The sequence below is a fragment of the Mercenaria mercenaria genome, chromosome 18 (genome assembly GCF_021730395.1).
Source record: "Mercenaria mercenaria strain notata chromosome 18, MADL_Memer_1, whole genome shotgun sequence".
In the NCBI taxonomy this organism is placed as follows: domain Eukaryota; kingdom Metazoa; phylum Mollusca; class Bivalvia; order Venerida; family Veneridae; genus Mercenaria; species Mercenaria mercenaria.
The window spans coordinates 45,546,829-45,572,192 of NC_069378.1; the positions used below are offsets into that span (position 1 = coordinate 45,546,829).

Below are 25,364 nucleotides of genomic sequence, written 5' to 3' on the forward strand. Positions count from 1 at the left end.
TAGAAGTGAAGTAAAAAGCTTTTTCTGATATACAATTTTCCACTGTTTTAAGTACTTACAAAATTCATCTTTATTTTGTGGACAAGGGGTACATACAACAAACTAACAACGAAGAAAATGTATGTATGTAATAATCGTTTCGTCGTCCTACCTCACTCATTTTAACCTCTGACTATTACCCGCATAATTTATATTACAAAATAATCATTTTAACATAATTTGAACAAAATTTCTATCGTCAAACATTTCATTACTCACCGCCTTCGGTCGGATCATTCCCTGTCGAATAAACTACAAAAGACAATCTTCGTTACAACGGATATAAAATTTTCCTGTGAGGAAGCTATCCAGCTGGCTTACGGAAGGTCGGTGGTTCTACCCAGGTGCCCGCTCGTGATGAAATAATGCACGGAGGGGCACGTGGGGTCTTCCTCCACCATTAAAGCTTGAAAGTCGCCATATGACCTAAAATTGTGTCGGTGCAACGTTAAACCCAACACAACAAAAACAAAAATTCCGCAAAATTAGATAGATAAATATGAAACGTACATTGTGTCTAAATTATCTCGTAAATAATACTGTCTTAAATGATCACACAAATGACTAAAATTAGGTTTTCTGCATTTAACGATCAATAACTTGTAAGTTAAAAAATCATCTTCAATGTACGTACTGAAACGTATTTCACTGTCATTTTCAATGGCAAAAGTTTTAAGAAGTGCAGCGAGTAGTTGATTTAAAAATGCCAATACACATTTAACGCATATATATAAGTCTGAAAAGACGGTATCACAAATAACTGTTTAGTTGCACGAGGATTGCGTGAGTAACAAAAAGATGAAAGTACATTTCCACATCTAAGAAGGATTTTAGATAAACTAGCTAAGAGCTATATTAATGCAAAATAGAAGAAATGTTACAAATATTAAAAATTTTATTTCAAAAACATACCATACTAACCAATTTACTTATGATCTATTAATGTTCATATTTCGTTAATTTAATTAAACGAAACATCCAAAAGAAGAATTTTCTCATAATGTCATTTAAATGTCATTATGACCTTAAAAATAATGTATATCAATTCCTCTCTGATAACATAAAAAAAGAAGATAAATTATCCGTTTTTTTCGCACAAGTAATGTAACAGTAAGCACTGATGAATACCTCGCAGTTCTATCGGAGTAAATTTCCTATCAGCCTTTCTAGTAATTAACCAGGGTACGAGAATTATCGCTACTTGGTTCTTCTTCACTTAGATATGACTGACAGACCATTGCATCTTATCTACATCTTGTGGAGAAATACCTCCGTTCAGCTCCTTAGTGATTTTAAGATCATCTAACTTGCACGCAAGGTGATAATATTTCTTTCCTTATTTCGTTAACGTACATTTATAGCTATGGTAATATTTAAACATATTCTCAGTTTTCAGGTAATGGATTTTAGCACAATTGTTATGTAGAAACCACAAAAGAATCGTAGACGAAACGGTTCATGTTCTGCTTTATTCTTTATTATATATTGTGTAATATTGTCGGTACCGAAAACAAAAACTGAAAGTATTTGCAAGTATCTTAAGACTTTTAAACTTATAATATATATATATATATAAAAACATTTAAACATTATGAGACTTGTAGAATTTCTTGGTTATTGATTTTTATGGAATGAAAAGTATGCGGGATATTGTAACGGTAATGCATCTCTAAAAATGTGCTGCTGTAATGTCTGTGATGTCGAGTGTATGTAGTGAAAACGAACGTTTCTGGCCAATTTTAATTATTTTACTTTACCAACAAAATGTTGATTTCAACAAATTAAAGAAAGATATACATATATAACAAAAAATATATAGTGAGCTTTTCAACAATGGATATCCAGTTAGTATAATTTAATACTAATTTTACATCACTTCCAGCTTCGTTAATCAAAAGCATGGAATATGAAAAATAAAACGTGAGATTTTATTTATTAAATAAATAACTTGTTTTACTTCAAGCCCCCCCCCCCCCCCCCCCCCCAAAAAAAAAAAAAAAAAAAAAATTGTTTTCCATACACTGCCCCTGATAAGAAGAATAACTTAATGTTTTTAATTGACATTCCAGGCGACCCTTATCAAGAAACCAAGATAACTATACACACAAAAAAAAACAATAACAGCAAAACATGGTATAATTTTCTGTATGTACGACATTTCAAGTAATAGTTCCATTTTTATCAGAGCCTCCTGGCAGGGAAAACATGTTAGTTTTCTGTGGATTTTCACGTCGCCCTACAAGTACCCACCGACAACTTATACATGCATTAAAATATAAACACTTTATCATTGATCGTTCGCATACAGCACAGATATGAACGCTGGAAAATAATAATAAAACAGAACAAAACCGTGACACTAGGACAGTGGTAATTAGTTTATCATGGTGACACTTCACACATCTGATATAATATTACCTAACATCTTTACCCTGATATTTCCGTGACAATTATATCTTTCTAAATCATCTTCGCTTAAAACGGTTAAAATAATTATTCTTTCATTTGATATATTCTGTCTGATGTGAATATATAAACCAATGCGTTTTAAACGATTATCAACATTGTGGAGATAATACATCCAGGCTACGTTACCGGTACACGTAGGTACCTGTAATGAACCACCGACTTGTCGCTTACATGTTACTAGATTTGTGTCTAAGATAAAAATATGCGGCAGCCACGAGCGAGGCTTTAATCCTCGGCGATAAGGTAAAATCGCATTTTTTTAACGGCCGCCTGGTATTTGCACACGGTGTTCATTTAATTCCCCGTTCTTTTGATTAAGCCAGTGCTAGGGAGATTGGAGCAGTTGTCTGTCCCATTGCTTCCCAAGACGTATGCCAAATGAGTTTTCCGACATCATACAAAATCTCGACTTACTCTGCATAAACTCCCGTTGTAGACTCCATTAACTCCAACAGTGATATATAAATATAGATGTGTCTGATAATAAACTGCGTAAACTTTCTTACGGGTGGACGGATAGCTCAGTGGTTTGCACACTGGCCTTCCAATCCTGAGGTCGGGGGTTCGATCCCCGGCAGCTACTCGGGAATTTTCAGAAACGCTTTTCAGTGTTTCCCACCCAACTAGCGGTGTACTGGTCAGGAACCCAGGCAATCCTTGCGTGTATCAGTGCTATACACTGGGCACGTTAAAGAACCAGGCTGTCTATTCGCAACGAGCTAGGCTAAGTTAGCCGGACAAGCCTTTATCTTATTTTTGATCTCTCTGTCGTGGGGGCTTTGTCTCACTCTGTCCCTCTGGTCAGATCGCTCTGTGTCTGTACTAGTAGAGGATGAATTATGCGCCCTGTGTGGCTGCATTTGAACTATTTAAAGCGCCTTTGAACGTGAAATTGATCATGAAAAGGGCGCTATATAAATATGATATAATAATAATAATAATTACGGAATAATAAACTTTATACACTATGATACACAAACAACCTTCGTCCTACAGAAAAAGAACTTACTTTAAATAAACTGATGACCGTGAAAATGTACATGTATGCAGTCCAATGTATTACGCGTTTTTTCGTCTTACCTTACATATCTTAACATCCTATCTCTGAACTGATTATCACCCGTACAATTTATATCACAAAATAATCATTTTAACAAAACTATGAAAAGTAATTTTCTATCGTCAAATATTTTATTATTCGCAAACTCCTAACTGATTATTCTCTGTAAGTTTCATTTTGTAAAATTAGTCCTTAATTTTTGATGATTCAACGGACAATTTTCCATATTATGTTAAATACACATAATACGTACATTATGTGTATTAAATGTCGATTCTCGGTAATGATATTGAACATATTCCATTTGCAGTTGACAGTTTCCATACTGTCAAGTTATGTCAAAAACATGCCAATTTGGTATTCAAATTGTTTTATCATGACATTTTGGAATAATGTTTTCTTTACCTACAACATTGTTAGGAGGTAATATCAATTTGCCATAAAGATGCAGTGACTTAACCATTAAATCGAGACTGGTGCTACTTCAAACAGAGTTCTAATGCGTATGTACGTACCCTAGAAATTCGTTACTTTCTTCTTAGACAAAAATAACCATCAAATTTTATACAATGTTCCTTGCAAAAAAATACTATAAAGTTTATGGTTCATCCCATCTAGAAAGCGTAATTTCGCTAAGGCATTTTGAGAAAAGATTATATTTGCACAGCAATGTCCTCATCTTGACGAAATTTCGCTAAGAGCGAATAGATATAAACTCATGGAATCAAGGGTAAATAGCACACGTTCGCTAGTTAGGGGATAATTGTATGTTAAAAAATTCGCTTACTCTATCACCTTAAAAGCAGAGCGGACAAGTATAACACTTTTAATCAGGAAATTATTTTCAAGTTTGCGAATAGCGTAATTCCGCTAAAACGCTGCAAAACATGTTAGTTCACGCTTTCCTTGAAAGGAAATGAATTGATAGGGAATCCTTGGAGTTATTTAGTGTTTACTTTCTTGCGTTAAAATCGCAATTCTATTTCAGATTTTTCAAGCTAAAATATGACATATCATTGTTATATTTCATTATTTTAATTCCTATAAATTCAAAACGAGGTAGTTTTATTTTGGAATGTCATTATCTCTTTTATAATGCACTTAAAAGATTAATGTACATCCTTCAAAATTAAATTCTGAAAACACATCCCTTTCCTCGCACAAGTCATGTAAAAATGAGCATCCACACATAAACCTCATTTTTATCAAAATAAATAGTAGTCACTTCTGACACTTATACTCATGGGCAAGGCATCAAATTGCGAATACGACTTATTCTCGCCGCCTTGTTCTTCTTTAATAATGTGTGGCTGACAGTTAGACCATAGCATTGTGTTTATATATTGTGAAACATACTTCAGTTTAGTTCTAGAGTGATTTCAAGATCTTCTCAATGGTACGCTAGGTGACAATATTTCTTTCCTTATTTCTGTAACGTACATTACAGTCCTGATAATATTTTTATATTTTCTCACTATTCGCCTAATGGATTTTACCGCAATTTTTATGTTGATGACACATCAAAGTAATAAACGTACTGAGAGACACAGTTATATATTTGTAGGACACACGTTTTTGCAATATTATCAGAAAAGCATACGAATACTGGAGATTAGTTATACAGACAACATTTAACGATTTATTCTAAGAAAATACCAGAAGTGAGTGGTACTTCCACAAGACTGCTTAGCCGGTGTAATGAAGTATTTCGACGCCCATAGAATAACGACCCCCCGGTCATTATACTATAGAAAATGTGACTCCTTTCCTGTAAAATATTGACTCCCCTTATAAAAAACTGACTCTCTTTGAAAACTCTATAGAATAACGACCCCCGGTCATTATTCTATAGAAAAAAACTGACCTTTCCAAGTAAAATACTGACTCCCTAAAGATGACTCCCTTTGAATCTCATAGAATAACGACCCCGGTTATTATTCTATAGAAAAAGTGACTCCTTCCATGTAAAATACTCACTGCCGAAATTACTACATTCGAACTCTCATACAATATCGATTCCCGGACATTATTCTATTTAAAAAAGTTACTCTTTCCGTGTAAAACACCGGCTCCTACAAAGACTTTCGACGATAATATCTATTAAAAAGTGATCCCCACCAAACCTAACGGACAATATTACTAGATCTACAACTCTAATACCATCCATTGCCAATAGTTAACATTTTGATTGTACTAATACTACTGGTGCCGGTACTTCTATTGCTATTACTACATGTACTTCTTCTACTACTACTACTACTACTACTACTACTACTTCTACTACTACTACTACTACAACTGCTACTACTGGTACTACTATACCTGCTTCCACTAATACGTATTGTACATCTACCTCTTCTTCTCCTGCTGCTGTTGTTGCTGTCACTTATTCCTCTGCTGCTGCTGCTGCTGTTGCTGCTGCTACTGCAACTGCCACTACCACTGCCACTACTACTACTACTACTACTATTACTACTTTCTATTGTTGCCGCTACCGTACTTTACTGCCACTGCTAAGTATTGCAACTTCTATTAATACTAAGTTCTATGCTAGCAGTTTCTTGTGCAGTTTTCTTCTGAAGAATTACTTCATACCGAAGTTTGCAGGGATTATTGACACTGGTGTGTTTTGTGAACGTATTGTGAATTGTTATTTTCCTGAAAAAAAATGTATACACCAAGATACAGTGTCAAGAAATAGAATCCCTTTTCCCGTTGCGGAATGCTCTGATTTCTGTGTCAAGTGATGGTATCTGGGGCTAATGGTCAAACGGAAGGACGGACGGACGGACGGACAAGGGAAAATCTATATGCCCCCCTCCCCCGAGTGGGGGCATAAAATGCAGCAATTAGGCCTTAGATACATGAGTTATCACTAAATTTGACCAAATGACCGGGGGTCGTTTTTTTATGGGAGTCAATATTCTTCGTGAGGTTCAGTTTACTTCACGTGGGGGAGTCATAGTACTATGATCTGGAGGTCATAATACTATGACCGGGGGGTCACTTTTTCTATAGAATAATGACCGGGGGTCATTATTCTATGGGGGTCGAAATACTTCATTACACCGGCGTAAAGAAGAAAATACTTGCTTCTTGTAATATTACAAGTAGCTGGTATGTGCTGCAAACCTAATGCTAAGCGGGGTAACTACATTTTTAAAGGCTTTCAACAGCTCTGCATTATAAACATTTTTTTCCGTTTTCTTCAATAACGTCATAGTTACCGACCTGCAGTTTCAACAAGGTTAAACATGTAGAAACAAGAAGTATCTTTAAGAAAGATACATGGCCGCATTAGCCAATGCACACTTTAAGCTATGAAACCTACATGCGCCCACACTTTTACATACGATCGGGGATTTATAAAGCAAAACAAAGTGTAGTTTAACTACCGAGGTGATTTGGGTTTACGATGTATGCTATTTCCACAGGAGTCTTGCAACGGATTATACTGTCTAACAATACAGCTCAGAGCACCTGCACATCCCTTAAGAAAATATTATATATTCCATTCGAAACCATGCGGAAAAAGAAAATTAATTTTGTCAAAAGAAAAATCAGAGTTATGGCACCGGGTATGTGGACTTGTCTTATGATTTTGAAATCCTGTTTTAAATTCCCAAACAATATAATCTTGGTTCCCGATATAACCAAGGAACGTACTTCAGGAAGGACAGAACGGGACAAAATGTTTCTATTATAGTACACCAACCTTGTTTGGTTTGGAATTACAACATACAAGTCACACACTTTATCTTGAAATCAAATCTGATAGTATCATTCTAATAAGTTAAACATTACTTCATACCAAATAAAGGCAGACAGTGGTTCAATTTGTAATAGAAATCTACAAAAACTGTATTGACTATTTAGTATACCACTTACTTGACTGTCCATAAAAGATTCAATTACAAAGAGAAAAATCATTAATTTCTCGTATCTTTTGATGCAGTTAAAAATCGTAACCGACTAGCAAACACGTTCAGGTTTGTATTACTAAAATTCAGTTCAATTTAACTCACTCTATGTAATTTTATATACCGTTGTATGTCCGCGCCAGATGCGCAGTGATTTAATTCAGTTTAACGATATAAATGCAATTCGTATAATGTTACCAAGCTAAAGTAGTTCGTCTTTCAGGTTCCTGTTACGATGTTAATAGATTTCGACAGTCATAATCAATTTTTACGACCATGTTTGAAAGGAGAGTGTCAGTTTTCTGAAACATAGTTTAAATAGATATCTCAGAGTCACAGACGTTCAAATTACGGTACAGGTATAAAAATCCCTATATAAATCGTACCGAAACAACTAGTGTAAGAAATTCAAATATCGTACAAAGATTGTGCTTGCAATATCAAGGGCAGAATTTATTTCAATACAAAAAGCATATAAATAATTCCATATATAATTCATATGTTTCGAAATATATTGACCTCATATAACACATTCTGAAATATTTTGTTTGTGCTTACCATAGTACTGACTTCTTCAAACCATAATCTTAGTGTCGTTTTTTTTTTATCGCATCGATGCCTTGGTAAATTAAACACTTTGAATGGTATATTTGATCAAAACGCGGGAGCTAAATTCAGAAGTCCAGATGTCAATATGTTCTTAACTCTTAAATAAACTCATTTTCTTCGTTCGCATATACACAGCGACGAACGTTGCAGAAAAAAGCAATTTTGAATTAATTTGGTCAAGATGGATATATTTCTTATATGTTTTATCGTATAACGTAATATCTTTATTTTCACATTCGAATCTTACATAATCATTTTTCGTTGAAATCAGTGGAACGTTCTGTCTGATGTTAATTCGTGCAAATTTACTTTGAATAAGACCGACATTTATAATGTTTGAGGGTCGAGAAGTTGGCACTGACATCGAAGATCGAAAATCGAAATTAAATTTCTAGCCAGCTTAAAACTTCGAGCCAGCTCGAAGATCGAAATTCAACATCAAATATCAATTTCGTGCTAGCTTTGAACTTCTAGTCAGCTCGAAGATCGAAATTCATCATTGAATTTCGAGCTGGAATTTAATTTCGAGCCAGCTCGAAGATCGAAATTCAAATTTTCAAAAAGTTGAATTTCGAGCTGGGGTTGAATATCGAGCCAGCTCGAAGATCGAAATTCAACATCAAATATCAATTTCGTGCTAGCTTTGAACTTCTAGTCAGCTCGAAGATCGAAATTCATCATTGAATTTCGAGCTGGAATTGAATTTCGAGCCAGCTCGAAGATCGAAATTCAAATTATCAAAAAGTTGAATTTCGAGCTGGGGTTGAATTTCGAGCCAGAGATCGAAATTCAGATTTTTTTCAAAAAGATGAATTCCGAGCTGGGGTTGAATTTCGAGCCAGCTCGAAGATCGAAATTAAGATTTTTTTCAAAAAGTTGAATTTCGAGCTGGGGTTGAATTTCGAGCCAGCTCGAAGATCGAAATTCAAATTTTCAAAAAGATGAATTTCGAGCTGGGGTTGAATTTCGAGCTAGCTCGAAGATCGAAATTCAGATTTTTTTCACAAAGCTGAATTTCGAGCTGGGGTTGAATTTCGAGCCAGCTCGAAGATCGAAATTCAGATTTTTTTCAAAAAGTTGAATTTCGGGCTGGGGTTGAATTTCGAGCCAGCTCGAAGATCGAAATTCAGATTTTTTTCACAAAGTTGAATTTCGAGCAGGGGTTGAATTTCGAGCTAGCTCGAAGATCGAAATTCAGATTTTCAAAAAGTTGAAATTCGAGCTGGGGTTGAATTTCGAGCTAGCTCGAAGATCGAAATTCAAATTTTCAAAAAGTTGAATTTCGAGCTGGGGTTGAATTTCGAGCCAGCTCGAAGATCGAAATTCATATTTTCAAAAAGTTGAATTTCGAGCTGGGGTTGAATTTCGAGCCAGCTCGAAGATCAAAATTCAGATTTTTTTCAAAAAGTTGAATTTCGAGCTGGGGTTGAATTTCGAGCCAGCTCGAAGATCGAAATTCAGATTTTTTCAAAAAGTTGAATTTCGAGCTGGGGTTGAATTTCGAGCCAGCTCGAAGATCGAAATTCAAATTTTCAAAAAGTTGAATTTCGAGCTGGGGTTGAATTTCGAGCCATCTCGAAGATTGAAATTCAGATTTTTTTCATAAAGTTGAATTTCGAGCTGGCGTCGAATTTCGAGCCAGCTCGAAGATCGAAATTCAACATCAAATATCAATTTCGTGCTAGCTTTGACCTTCTAGTCAGCTCGAAGATCGAAATTCATCATTGAATTTCGAGCTGGAATTGAATTTCGAGCCAGCTCGAAGATCGAAATTCAAATTATCAAAAAGTTGAATTTCGAGCTGGGGTTGAATTTCGAGCCAGGGATTTTTTTCAAAAAGATGAATTCCGAGCTGGGGTTGAATTTCGAGCCAGCTCGAAGATCGAAATTAAGATTTTTTTCAAAAAGTTGAATTTCGAGCTGGGGTTGAATTTCGAGCCAGCTCGAAGATCGAAATTCAAATTTTCAAAAAGTTGAATTTCGAGCTGGGGTTGAATTTCAGCTAGCTCGAAGATCGAAATTCAGATTGTTTTCACAAAGCTGAATTTCGAGCTGGGGTTGAATTTCGAGCCAGCTCGAAGGTCGAAATTCAGATTTTTTTCAAAAGTTGAATTTCGGGCTGGGGTTGAATTTCGAGCCAGCTCGAAGATCGAAATTCAGATTTTTCACAAAGTTGAATTTCGAGCAGGGGTTGAATTTCGACCTAGCTCGAAGATCGAAATTCAGATTTTCAAAAAGTTGAAATTCGAGCTGGGGTTGAATTTCGAGCTAGCCCGAAGATCGAAATTCAAATTTTCAAAAAGTTGAATTTCGAGCTGGGGTTGAATTTCGAGCTGGGGTTGAATTTCTAGCCAGCTCGAAGATCGAAATTCAGATTTTTTCACAAAGTTGAATTTCGAGCTGGGGTTGAATTTCGAGCCAGCTCGAAGATCGAAATTCATATTTTCAAAAAGTTGAATTTCGAGCTGGGGTTGAATTTCGAGCCAGCTCGAAGATCAAAATTCAGATTTTTTTCAAAAAGTTGAATTTCGAGCTGGGGTTGAATTTCGAGCCAGCTCGAAGATCGAAATTCAGATTTTTTCAAAAAGTTGAATTTCGAGCTGGGGTTGAATTTCGAGCCAGCTCGAAGATTGAAATTCAAATTTTCATAAAGTTGAATTTCGAGCTGGCGTTGAATTTCGAGCCAGCTCGAAGATCGAAATTCAGATTTTTTCAAAAAGTTGAATTTCGAGCTGGGGTTGAATTTCGAGCCAGCTCGAAGATCGAATTCAGATTTTCAAAAAGATGAATTTCGAGCTGGTGTTGAATTTCGAGCCAGCTCGAAGATCGAAATTCAACTTTCACAAAATCTGAATATCGATCTTCGAGCTGGCTCGAAATTCAACCCCAGCTCGAAATTCAACTTTTTCAAAATCTGAATTTCGATCTTCGAGCTGGCTCTTAATTCAACCCCAGCTCGAAATTCAACTTTCTCAAAATCTGAATTTCGATCTTCGAGCTGGCTCTAAATTCAACCCCAGCTCGAAATTCAACTTTTTCAAAATCTGAATTTCGATCTTCGAGCTGGCTCGAAATTCAATCCCAGCTCGAAATTCAACTTTTTCAAAATCTGAAAATCGATCTTCGAGCTGGCTCGAATTCAACTTTCAAATCTGAATTTCGATCTTCGAGCTGGCCGAATTAACCACTCGAAATTCAACTTTTTAAATTTGAATTTCGATCTTCGAGCTGGCTCGAAATTCAACCCAATCTCGAAATTCAACTTTTTCAAAATCTGAATTTCAATCTTCGAGCTGGCTCGAAATTCAACCCCAGCTCGAAATTCAACTTTTTTTAAAATCTGAATTTCGATCTTCGAGCTGGCTCGAAATTCAACCCCAGCTCGAAATTCAACTTTTTCTTTAAATCTGAATTTCGATCTTCGAGCTGGCACGAAATTCAACCCCAGCTCGATATTCAAGTTTTAGAAAATCTAAATTTCGATCTTCGAGCTGGCTCGAAATTCAATTCCAGCTCGAAATTCTATGTTGAATTTCGATCTTCGAGCTGGCTAGAAGTTAAAAGCTAGCACGAAATTGATATTAAATGTTGAATTTCGATCTTTGAGCTGGCTCGAAATTTAAAGCTGGCTAGAAATTTAATTTCGATTTTCGATCTTCGATGTCAGTGCCAACTTCTCGATGCTGAGGAAAACACCTAGTAAAGTTTCAGATAAAAATATGCGGTGGCCACGAGCGAGACTTAAATCCATAAAGATTTGGAAACATGACGCAAAGCCAGTGAAATGAAGATTTTATAATAAATTTACAGTAATTTCATTCCCTCGAATAAACATTGTTTACTCGATCTAACTGCCCGGATGGAAACCCAACAATGTTATTGTTTGTTATGTGTAAAAGTATTACAAATAACATTGGTAAATTTTAGTTAACAACTGATCCATAGAAAATAGACCATTTGTAGTAAATACTGGTGACTGGAGGCAGTCAAATTTACAAGCTGATTCTGTAGGCTACGTGATCCGAAAAGGACAGGAAAATATAATAAATACCCAAAACATATTCTAAAGAAAAGTAGTGGAAATCTATTCGAATCGTTGCTCTACTAGCATACCTAAGTCTATAATACCGAGGAAATCTCAATTTTTAGTTTCCAGTTAATAGTTTAAACACAATGCAATCGTAACAACCCAGTTAGTCTTCCTTTAATTTAAAACCATACAAAATAGTTTTACACTAAAATCCGGCATACAATTTATGTATGATATGAATTCAATACAATGTTTATTGTAGTGACAAGAAAGTACTTCATTTATTTGCGAGACAAATAAGTTATAGACAAGTTAATGTACAGCTTGCTTGACAGTCCATAAAATATCAATACAACACTAGTGTCTCATTTCTCGTAAATCAATTTTATATAGTTTTACCACTTAACAGCACTTTAACATTATTTTTAGATACTTTAAGCTGTAGTGCAATTGGGAGTTAAAATGCTTTGTACAAGAAAAACGACCCCCAGCACTTTTCCCCTATCATACTAGTTTATTTAACTGTTACAGTAATGGCAAGAAACGGATTCCGCTCATTAGTAACACATCAGTTAACCCTATAATGGTGAGTGTACTGTTACATTGTAATAATTATGAAATCCTTCTTTGTTAATAAAACACCAATGCCAGAATAGAAAGCTGTCATCTTTATACAGTCACGTGCTTAAACAATAGATACATACATATGTCCTATAAATGAATGAAAGAAGTTTGCGTTAAAATTACCCACTGTAAGATTCGAAATCCGATTTTGGAATTTTTGGATAAATCTCAAAAACCAGGAACAACAAAAGACAGTTCATAAAATGTTTATCTCCCTTAAGTATATATATAAAGGCTACTATCTAGTAGACTGGAAAGGATGTCTTTTATAAAACTGAGACTGCATTCAAACCGATGATAGGGCATCTGTTTATAATATTTAGTCACGCTAACACAGTGTAAAATTCAGAACACCTTAGTCAAAATGACGACTCCGCTACATGAAATCCACCTACTAACCATCAACTGTTGACTTCTTATCAATTAAAACAGACGGAGCGTATAGATTTTGAACTACTTACAAGATTTTATTTGGTTTTCAAAATACGGCGAATTTTCGCCGCCAAGCTCTTCCTGTTCTATATTTTATTTGAGACCTTAACTAGGCCTGGGCTTGACAATAACAGAAATGTTTCAAGCAATCTGAAAAAAATCTTTCTGAATTACTTCAACGTAATTTTTAGAAATTAGAAAGGTTAGATTATTTAATTTTACCCAGTGATATTGCAAAGATTTTCAACTAAATCCCTATTCTGGTGTCATATCACAGACGCAAAATCGTTTGTATTGGCAAACAAACGATCTAAAATTATTATTTCGTACCAGTATAGTTTGACTGGCCTAAAACTTAAAAATGTGTTTTCCGTTACGTGAAACACAAATATTCTAAAAAAAAACAACCCAGTTACAACGTAAGTTAGAAATATGTAGCCACTGTATAAACTTATGTCATATACCTGGAGGTCATCAATTTGACAAGGTTATCGGGACCGGCATTCATCAACAGTTCCATTTTAACTCTGAAAATTAGAATTTGACTTTAAAAGGACTTTCAGTATTCAAGTTCCTTCAACCGTCGCAATTTCGCTACACTGTCGGTAAAGGGAGCTTATATTAAAATACAGATTAAACAATTAACATGAAGTATCTAGATTTCAAAAGTTGGTAAATACCAGTCTTGAAATTACACTGACAAATGTCTTCATTTATGTACTAGTAAAAGTAATGAAATCAGATATAAACAAGAGTAGTTAGCACAAGAAAATTAATAAAAGATTTTCAAAGCTGAGATTCTTGTTCTGACAATTTATATTTTTAACGACTGATTATCACTGTCAACCGCATTTTAGATTTTTTATTTAATAACTGAAATTATTGATATTTTATATAAAACATAGCATCTGTTGCTCCTCAGCTGGGAGATATTTTAGTGCTGGATTTACATTAAATGTGTTGTCTTTGAAACAGACAGATATCCTCTTTTAAACTTATACGTGTCAATTAATTCTTGTTTAAAAATACTTTTCGACAACTCTAAAAGTCTTCTGTTCGTAATAGATACTTTCATTTGGATGAGCCCATTGGTTGGTGCGGCGCGGATATTTCACAGCAAGTGCTTCCCTATGTTTTTAAACTAGCGGTTAAAGAGCGTAAAATCAAAACCTCTGATCAGAGAATTATTCTTACAAACAAATATAAAAATATCTGCAGATTTAAATTAAATTTTAGATTTTCAGTTACTTACTCGTAACAATGTATATTATATCGATAACGCATTTTGCAATGCGCATTTTGAAACATAACTGCTGTAGGGTTCAAGTAACAATTGATATGAATTCAATTTGTCACGATGTGCACTTAGCGGATGATTGAGATGTTTTCTATCTTTAAGTCAAGTGTTAATGCACTAGTAGTTTTCAACTGTACGCCTAAAACCACGATATCATACAATATCATTCAAACTGCAATAGATTTTCATGTGTTACAAAAATAGAAAATCTATAACTTAAATCTGCTCACAATTGCATGATGAAGGAGAAGAAAAAATAATGACTCAACATGTATAAAAATGCCTTTACAAATTAGATAACATAACATTAAACTCTGAAATACATTTCTTGTAATGTAAAACATAAACTCAATAAAGAATTATTACTCATCATCGCACGTATCATTCCAGTTTTGATAAATCCTAAAATTTTGACAAATGTGGCATAATGTCAGTTCGAGGATGGTCGCTCTCAGAGGTGTTGCTCAGACTATGATTGCAAATTTCAATGCTTTTTGGACACTAGTCATACTTTTCAATGTGCAAATATATTTGGCGGACATATTTCAATATCAATTTTGAGTTATAAGTAAATTTTAATTTATTTTGTTCCCCGCATCATATCATGTCATATCATATCATAATGATGTAATACCAGGTACACGACTGAGACTTCATAAATTTAGCAGTGTGTCGACATAAAACTTTCATTATCATTTACCATAGCAGTGGGCTTATTTTCCAAATGTCCTATAATAACGTAAGGCTGGTCGTTCAGACAGTAAACTTACGCGTGTTATAAATCCATCAGAAAGCCACAGTACCGATAGGTATTGACTAAAGATTGCTTCAGTGCAATTTAAAACAATTTATATACCTCTTATCTATCTGTTAATAAAAGTTAAGTGTTGGTGGTTACACGCTTGAGGCAACTTTAGCTATAAAAATATTTGGTACGGTGCAATAAAAGTTATGTCTTTCAGTATGTAAAATTTTATTATATTCAAATTACGGCAAATGTACTTTAGGAATAAAGTAAAAGTTACAATAGTTATTTCAGCAGTTATATCATTTCATAATGCAACAACCCATATACTTGGCACAGCAATATCGAGAATCATCTTTATACTTTTGTTAAAATGATGGATGCTAGATATTATTAGTAACACTGCTGGTTGGTGACAGGATACTGGATATACACTGTTAAGGAGACCCATATCCTGATACGGACTATCGAGACAGCGTATATCCCGTATCATGTGATCAACAAGCTGTGTAGCGATTTTATCTTTCCAACTACCCTTTACTTCCATGCTATGGACAACAAAGTTTGTAAATTAACAAAGTTACTTACAGTGCAGACTGGAATCCTACAATCATTTGTCTGGTCATCCCGTTTTGTTTACAGTTGATTAACACCAGCTATAACATGCGAAGTGAACTGTATTCTGACCGAATCACAAAACACAAATGCTCATTTACATATGTTATGAACTGGTTTTGATCAGCCTGTTTCATCCTTTCGAAAATCATCTGATTTCACGATGTCAGAAATGCCTTGCAACTTCGGCTTTCATCCCGTTTCCTGTTAAATCCTTTATCTTGCACGTAGATTAAACCATCCTAGAACAAACTGCTGAGTAACAAATACGTTAATTTCCTTTGCTTTATGATGATTTGACTTAAACAATTTCAACGACCGTGCCCCCTATACAACGTTATTGTTCTTTCATTTCCGCTTCTTACGGCTAACTTCACGGAGCCTAAACTACAAATGTAGGTAGGAGAATAAAAACGGCAAGAAAAACACTAAATTTACTCTCGGAAACGATGTTTATAGCTGAAGCTTACGATCTGACTTGATTCAATTACGCTAGAGATGCGAAGACACTTTGTTTTAATCAAAATTCATATCTGAAATGTACTTGCAGGCTATGGAATATATCCTGTCTACACATGACTCTGTTGACCAATAGAAATGCAAGAAACCTGTAGAAGGCGAGATAAAGCATTAAGGGTACTACATTTCCAATAAAACACGGGCAAGTATGTATTACCCTGACAAATATTGTCAATGGCATACTTATTTAAAGCATGGTTCTGAAGTTGATGTTTAATATTAGCATACAACTAACCATATATAATGTTAACAATAGGTATCCTGTACAACCACGGCTAAAACCTATACTTCATGATTTTCAACAGTTCATTGAAAAAAGAGTAAGAGTGCCACAACCGTTTTTTGATCTGACCTTAATATTTTTTGTAGGTCAACTGGAGCAAACGCCGAGCTCAATATGACAATGCAAAATCTGCGAAAGCTGAATACATCCCAGACCAAGTTACTGTATGATAACCTTTATTTGTTTTTATCAGAATTCAAATTTGACTAAATTAAAGAACTATTTTTTTCCGGTATCATGAATATAAACAGAAAAAATACTTTTTCCTGCACCATGAATATTATTCAAAGAAGCCAAAGCACAGGCAAAACGCTCAATCTGATGTCAGCCTGATGCAATACAGATTCTGATTACTCCTAATTACATCTTTTAGTGAAATTTAAGTCATGATCTTTCACGTAATATTTGTAAGTCAATTATGAATATGTACATGAAATTCTAATGTGAAGTTATTACCCTTCGTATCTAACTACAGATAATTTTTATATAGCGTTTTAACGCCAACGGTGACTATTCTTTAGGTGATGTAATTACATAATCATTAGCGTCGAAAATGCTTGAAACGAAGTTACTGTATTAAAATACGCACACCACTATATTGCACTGAGCTATATTTTCATTTTAAGGAAAATAAAGTTTCTTAACCTGAAACTAAAGACCGTCAAGATACATTTATATATTACCCGCCTTGTGATCTTGCTTTAGCATTTTATAAACTCCAAGCCGACAATTAACTGCAAAATTGTCATACACAATATTCTTTCACTTCAAAACTGATTTCTAATATTCTGTTACTATCGATTCCTCAACTCAATCATTTTGCAAAACTTACATTTATATTTGTCGTAAGTGAAGAATAACAAGTGTTATATGTAACATGTACCCGTTATATATGTATCCAATAGATTAAAATAAATATTTTGTTTGTTTGTTTAGGGATTGACGCAATTTTTCAACAGTATTTCAGTTATGTAACGGCGGAAAATCAATCTAACAAGTGTTCCTGTATTCTGTACCAGTACTGACCTGTACTCCGCAAGTAACTGCCAACTTCCCAACATGAATCAGAGGTGGAGGACGGATGACATCAGACACAATGTCTATTATCAAGTCGCCACTGAGAACATACGCCCAGCCCGGGGATCGAATTCACGACCCCGCGATCCGTAGATCTGCTATCTCCCTATTGAGCTAAGGGGGCGGGCTAAAATAAATGTAGTACACATCTTATGTATATAAATAAATGCTTACCCGTTTTCGCAAAATAAATATTCCCATGTAAAATCAAACTAAACTACAACTGTTTACAATTTAACATGTTTTGTCTTAATTGAAATGACAGAATTTATCGATAGTTTTGTTACGAATGAACATATAGGAAAGTGATACTTGACACCTAATTGCTGACCACTTTAGATGTGAGTAGCAATATTGTCTCAATGATATTAATTCGATTTGTAACGAAGTTTATTGCTAACTTAAAAGTAATTTGTAATGACGAATATTTCTAAGTAATTTATGATGACGTATATTGTAAGCAATTTGTAACGACATGTATTCCGAAGGAACTTGTGATAAAGTACATTTTAAAGTAATTTGTAAAGAAGTGTATTATAAAAATTTATACTGATGTAATTTGTAATTATATATATTACTAAGTTATTTGTAATTGTATTTGTTATTTATTTGCTTAGAGTTTGTACATTGTTATAAAAACCTTTCCAAAAACTGTAAAAGTGAACATACTTTCTAGATACAACCCTTTGAATATTTTGGTGAATAAAATTTCACAACGCATTATAAGACACCTTAGCGATTTTTATCAACTTTACGGTTTCATAGATTGTCATTACAAATGCACATAATTATAATATTTGCATGAGCATATTTAGTACTTTACAATATGTTTATGCGGTACCTGTTGCGTGTGTAAGGGACACAATTGCTGGATAGTAATTTTATTTACAATTTTATCTGAAAGTATATGGTCCAGCAAAATTATATTTTTCATGAGATATTGCGCGGTGAATGTCATTTTCTTAATTGCGAATTCTTTACTATACTTAAGGTAATCGCCCATAAAGACAAGTTACGTACTCTCTCAGTTTCCGGGTTTTTCGGAAAGCCCTGTGCACGTATAGCTACATTTCGTCCGAAGAATGCCGAATTGCTTAAAATGAATACATAGTCATACAGATATTACCAAATTATATTCCGGGTCCACTACATTAAATCAAAATTATCGCGATTACATGTACCAAAAGTTTTCACGTCAATTATGTCATTTTATTCGAAAGATATAAATCCCCATTACCAAGTGTTAATGTATTAATTATGTTACTCTATATACTAGAAATAAATAAATGAATCCATAGATGATGTTATATTGTCCAAAATTCTAGTTATAACTTCTAGTCATATTCGAATTCCATATGATAAAATTTAATACGAACAATTTCTAAATTTATGTAACTGTCATAAAATTATAAAAATATGTGATCACCTTTTAGCAAAAAGACGAAATTAAGACTTACAATCAAAGAATCTGTTACATTTGAATATCCCTTCTTTTTACGACCACTATTACACTGATGTGTTGACAGTTGATAAATTCCCAAACACGATGCGTTGAATATTGAACCTTTACGTTATCAAATACGCAAACACTTTTTATTTTGTATTGTCGAATACGGCGCAGAGATGTTCTTGAAGGTATAAACTTTTTCAACCGTGAATTGATGACCGTGATGATGTATTCAAATAATTATCTTTATCATCGTCGTATCTAATACCTTATTACATTTCCTCCCCACCTAGCATGTCAAACCTTTAAAAATTCAATAAGACATAATGTATGTTTAACATATCTTTCGTTGTATCTATATTGCATAACACTATACTTTTACGCTATAATGCAAATTTACACGAAAACAGTATTTGATTGTATATTACTTTCTTGTTTGGTATGTTGTGATTTGTAAAATATTTATTTTTCATCTTTAAAAATCAGTAGCTATTTATTTTTTCAAATAATATTCTATTATGTTCTATATACATGTAAGTATATAAACAATATTTGTATCACATACTGGAATATTTTTGTAATATTCTGTGTTATGTGGTTTCATCCTAATATGAATTAGTAAAAACATCTTTAAAAATTTCTATTTAGCGGATAGTAAACTTTTTACAGATGCTGCTGACTGAATACAAATAAAACTGTATATAATACATGTTACCGCTAGCAAATAACAACAGAATCAACAGAAGAGTACATTTGGTCGCAGCCAGGTCGATTTGTGACAGCCAATGAAGTGCGTCGTTACAATTTAGTATACTAACCCTTGATTCAAATTATTAAATAAATACAATATTTTTTGTTTTAAAAGAAGCAATTAATACTTACAGGATGAAATCTACGGAATATATCACTGAACGCTAAGTACAAGCTACATTTCACTTAAGGTATCATTCTAAATATTTTTTTCATCCTAGCCGCCGGACAAAGACAGAGTTGTTATAGCATATTAAATATAAGTTAATAACTTCTTAAATATCAAAAGGAATGATAACAATTTTATTAAATCTGTCAAAGAACTGCATCGACACATGCTTAGACAAAATTCATTACAAATGAAAATTTGTGAAACTATTATTATTCCTTTTTATTCTCATATATATTATAAGTAACATTTACACTTTTACAAAACGGGCAAATATCATAAAATGCTAAGTAAATGAATTTAACCACCTTTAAATATGACAAGAAATTAGTCAATTATTTTGACCAGTGGGAAAGTGTATACGCAACTGCACCGTTGAAACGGATACAATTTTGGGAAGTTTTAACATAGAACGCAACCATATAACATAAAATTAGACTCGGTTTGATAGAATCTGTTCATGACAGGTAATGACATCTCTTACGCCCCCTTGCACCCGCTTAAAAAGAATTCTATTATAGTAAAATTGAATGTTATACAAAAGGACCAGAACATATATAACAACACTGATTACCAAAACTCACCGCCAAGTTCACAGTAAATATTAAAAAGAAGAAAGTGTTCTTACCGTTCTACATTGTCACTAAAATATTGCCTTTTACGGACTCCAATTGATAACAGAAATAATATTTGATACTGGAGCTGTACTTGATACGGATCTCGAACCGGAAATAAAATTCTAAACAACGTTCAGTAACCGCAATGTCCGGTTTAAAAAAACATCCAATATAAATGAATTAGTTAAGCTATGTTTTCTCAACTGCTTGGTTATCAAGTTGCGTGCTAGTGTAATCTAATGCTGATGATGACTTACACCTGTAGTGGCGTAAAGACACACAGGACGATAACAGTTTGAATAAACCGGATATTTAAGACAAGTATTGCGTTACATCTATGAAGCATGTGAGTGTAAACATAAACTATGCGTTTGGAGATGGAGCATATCCAAGGTTCTATTTACTTTGTTTAATACGCTATAATTATGAATTCTCTGGCAGACCGAAACAATTCAGTGAGCGCCGATGATATTTCAAAGGCCCTGTGTAATAAATTTTAGCATGTGAAAATACAGTGATTTTGTCCAAATTAAGACCGTCATTCTGCCCTAATCACTGAACTATTTCGACTGCAAAGAACATCAAATGATATTTCAAAAGTTTAAAAAGCAGACAAATCTTCATTGGGTAACAGCAACCGACACTCAAGACAAAATGGTCAAATATTACTAAGGCTTGTAATATTATGTGCGGTTCTCACTAGAGTTGAACCGGTATAAGGATGTGCTCTTTGAAAGACGGAACTGATTTACAGGCACCAGAAATGGAATTTATATTTTATAAGTATATAAGCTTTTGTGACATTATATTTTAGCCGTCTGTCCAAATACAGACAGTCATCCTGACATTGGCACTGAACCGATGTTACTCCGAAGAACCTCGAAATCGTTTCGTCGAAATCCAGCCAGCAGTTTGACCTGTGAAAGCCGGACAAGATTTTTCTATGTTAAGCTCTGGCGGCAAGTTTGTGCAGCGAAGCGGAATGTGCCGGCGATATGCACAACTACGGTTGGTACCGCTCACACCTGTGATGTTTTGTCGAAATCCAACAGTTTGACCTGTGAAAGCCGGACAAGATTTGTCTATTTTTAGCTCTGGCGGCCATTTTGTGCAGTGAAGCGTAACGTGCCGACGACATGCATAACTAGGCTTGATACTGATTACTCTTGTGAAGCTTTTGTCGAAATCCAGCCAGCAGTTTAACCTGTGAAAGCCGGGCAAAATGTTTTTATTTTTAGCACGGCGGCCATTTTGTGCATTGAAGCGGAACGTGCCGACGATATGCACAACCAGGCTTGGTACCGATCACTTCTGTGAAGTTAAGTTGCAATCCAGCCAGCAGTTTGATCTGTAAAAGCCAGACGAGATTTTTATACTTTTAGCTCGGCGGCCATTTTATGTAGCGAAGCGGAACGTGCCGGCGATATGCACAACTATGCTTGAAACTGATCACTCCTGTGAAGTTTCGTCGAAATCCGGCCAGCAGTTTGACCTGTGAAAGCCGGGCAAGCTAAATGCGGACGGACGGACGGCGAAGGCAACTAGAGCTATCACTAAGGGTGATGAATGTACCACCGCATGCACTGAAAACAGTACATTGCAATTTGACGCACACATGATTGCATAATTATGTGGACTGTATGTATATAGACTGTATGTATACAGTATTGTAACAAAAAACAAAGTCCCATAACTATGCAGAATATTTAACTTAAAGAACGTAACATGCACCATGCACAACTAGTGTTGGTACTGATCACTTGTGTGAATTTTCATTAAATTGTGTGCAAGGGTTCGAAAGATTAGGCGCGCACAAAATTGCCTATGCAGACTGTATATACATAGTATGTTAACAAGAAACAAAGTCCCATAACTCTGCAATTTTTGTTGTTGAAAGAACCTAACATGCCCCATGCACAACTACTGTTGTTACTGATCACTTGTGTGAAGTTTCATTAAATTGTGTCAAGGGGATGAGGAGAGATAGTGCACACAAGATTGTGTCTATGTATATAGTATAGTAACAAAAAACAAAGTCCCGTAACTCTGCAATTTTTTTTCTAAAAGAACCTTACATGCCCCATGCAAAACTACTGTTGTTACTGATCACTTGTGTGAAGTTTCATTAAATTGTGTAAAGTGGATAAGGAGAGATGGTGCGCACAAGATTGTGTCTACGGACAGACAGACGGACGGGCAGAAAGGCAGACAACCTGAAACCAGTATACCCCACTTACAACTTTGTTGTCGGGGGTACAAAAACAACATACCTCCCACATTTTATGGTGGAGACATAATGATATTTCACAAACACTTAAGCCACAGTGGTCCCATTAAAACAGTCGAATGTAGTTCAACCGATTAAGAATGTGTTCTTTTGCGGACTGAAACAATTGAACAAGCACCGGAAATTGTATCAGATGCATTGTATATTAGCTTTTGCTATGTCACTAGCTTAATAAGCGATCATATTTTCGTTGAGTTAATGAAACAAACACTTAAGCCGCAGTGGCCCACTATAACTAAGGATTGTTAGACATTTGTACCCTAAAATAATTATTCATTTGATAACACGTACCTGTAAAAGTCATTTTGCCATTAAAATATCTTTTGTACAGTTTTAGACCGTGAAATTTCTGATTGCAATTATTTGGAAGGTATTACGACGGAGTGAAGTTGCTTGTGATTTTATATCGAACATACAGTCGACATCGTACTTGCGACCACCTCTATTAAGCGATTTTTGTATTAAACGACCAGTCAAAATCCCTCCCGAACGTTTTCAGTATATAAATTCATTCCATTAAACGATTTTTTTATTAAACGACTAGCGACCACATTAATGTAGTTCCGACAGGTAAAATATTCGAAAAAAGTATCTATTAAGCGACCGGGTACCAAATTTCTACCGGGCATTTCTTCATCTGTGTAATTAGCGAGTACGTTTTGCACGTGACTGAATGCAATTAACCTTTGTATCAGTCTACAATGGTCTAACTGACAAAAAATCTAGCCATAAATTACACGGTTTGTGGACTTGGAAAAGTGTTCACGATGTTTAAACAGATTTTGAAACCATACATGTATGTTCATAATAAATACAGTTACATTAACAGTTAAAAATAACTTTCCTTTTCATCTGACTGAAATTCATTAAGAGGCCATTCCATTAAGAGACCACTTCTTAGCAGTCCCTTGGGTGGTCTATTAATACAATGTCGACTGTATTTTTAAAAATGAGAGTACTCGAAATGTCTCATTGTACAAGATGCATTGAAGTTCTTAATGCATCTTTTTATGTTATACCATTAATTGACTGAGGAACATTTTCAGTGTATAAAAGCCGAATGCTAACTTCGATTAATCTAATATTTGCTCCAAACTGTTGTAATAAGTCTGTGACACTGCTTTTACCTTTATTTACATTACTGGAACATTTAACAGAAAGACAATAGTCATTCTTGTTGTATGACCTGTATCTAATCGTCAGAGTATCTGACATTCGTATCGGCATATAACTGAATACTTTCATTCGTATCGGTATATAACTGATATGTAGAAAGAAACAGAACACATAAGTGATCATCAAATTACTATTTTACACAAAAAAAAATGTATTAGCATTTTTCCATTACTGACCTGACTTTACGAACGTAGACCCCTAATGACAATCGGTAATATCAGTTCAAATACCTATTTGTCGTACGTTATATCGGCATTTTCTGCTCGATGAGCTACGATTTCGACCGAGAAATACTGACAGACACACGAGAGCACGTAATACGGATTTTGTCGATGCTCCTGTTAGTTACACGTCCTATACCTTTAATAATTTGGGCTGTTGTATCGAACGATAGTAGGCTAATTTCGTAAAAGTTGCCTGTAATTTAATACGTTAGATTAATATATAGAGCAAAATCAATCTGTCGTCATATGAGAGGAAATAACAAAGTTAACAATAAGATTTGCTCATATACGTGTCAAGTAGGCGCTTTATTAACTAATCTGTGTGACAGATATAAAGAGACATACATTTTAAACTTGTTTTCACCGTGCAAATTTTTTTTCCATGGTATTTTTGAAAAGGCCGTATACATAATGCTTTTTATTTATCCGCCATTTCTTTTAATGAAAATAGTAGTACCAATAAGAGAAATGCAATTCATCTTCAAAATTGGCTTGTGATGAAAAATGTTGAAAACACAATTTGGAATAAGTTGCATGATCACCCAATATAAAAAAAATTCTATAGAAAATTAGAACAAACAAATTTTAACACGAACAAAAACATATAGCTGTACAAATGCCACAAATACTAGTACTAGTATGTACCCGATAATCACTGACAATGGCGGGGCAGTTCGTTCCCGATTGAATCCATGTAAAAAAATATGTTTTTCTACCTTAAACGTATTCTACAGATTTTTCTACAAATTGTGGCTTTGGTGCAATTTTATATTGCCAAAGAAAAATCATTTTAAATGTTATTGATATAAACAAAAATTTGTAACAGAATAAAGTTTAAAAACTAGTGTCAATTTAATCAACCTAACAGACCATGAATTATATTAAACGTGTAACATAACAATATTATGGCATAAATTAAATTAAGAATTTCTCATTTAGATGAAAAATATACATAAAATAGGGATCCGCCCGGTA

General features: G+C 34.4%; 1 protein-coding gene across 3 annotated transcripts in view; it reads right to left on the bottom strand.

The window, feature by feature from the left end:
- Positions 1 to 20,796, bottom strand: part of LOC123539205 (uncharacterized) — a 32,991-nt gene extending 12,195 nt beyond the window's left edge. Inside the window, exon 1 of one of the 3 annotated variants that reach the window (XM_053530760.1) lies at positions 20,714 to 20,796. The gene's annotated coding sequence lies outside the window, so the exon portion shown is untranslated. Of the gene's footprint in view, positions 1 to 15,813; positions 15,923 to 17,893; positions 17,979 to 20,713 lie in introns of those variants that run through there. The other 2 variants (XM_045323729.2, XM_045323728.2) reach the window with 2 other exon arrangements.
- Between the last annotated feature and the right edge of the window lie 4,568 nt (positions 20,797 to 25,364).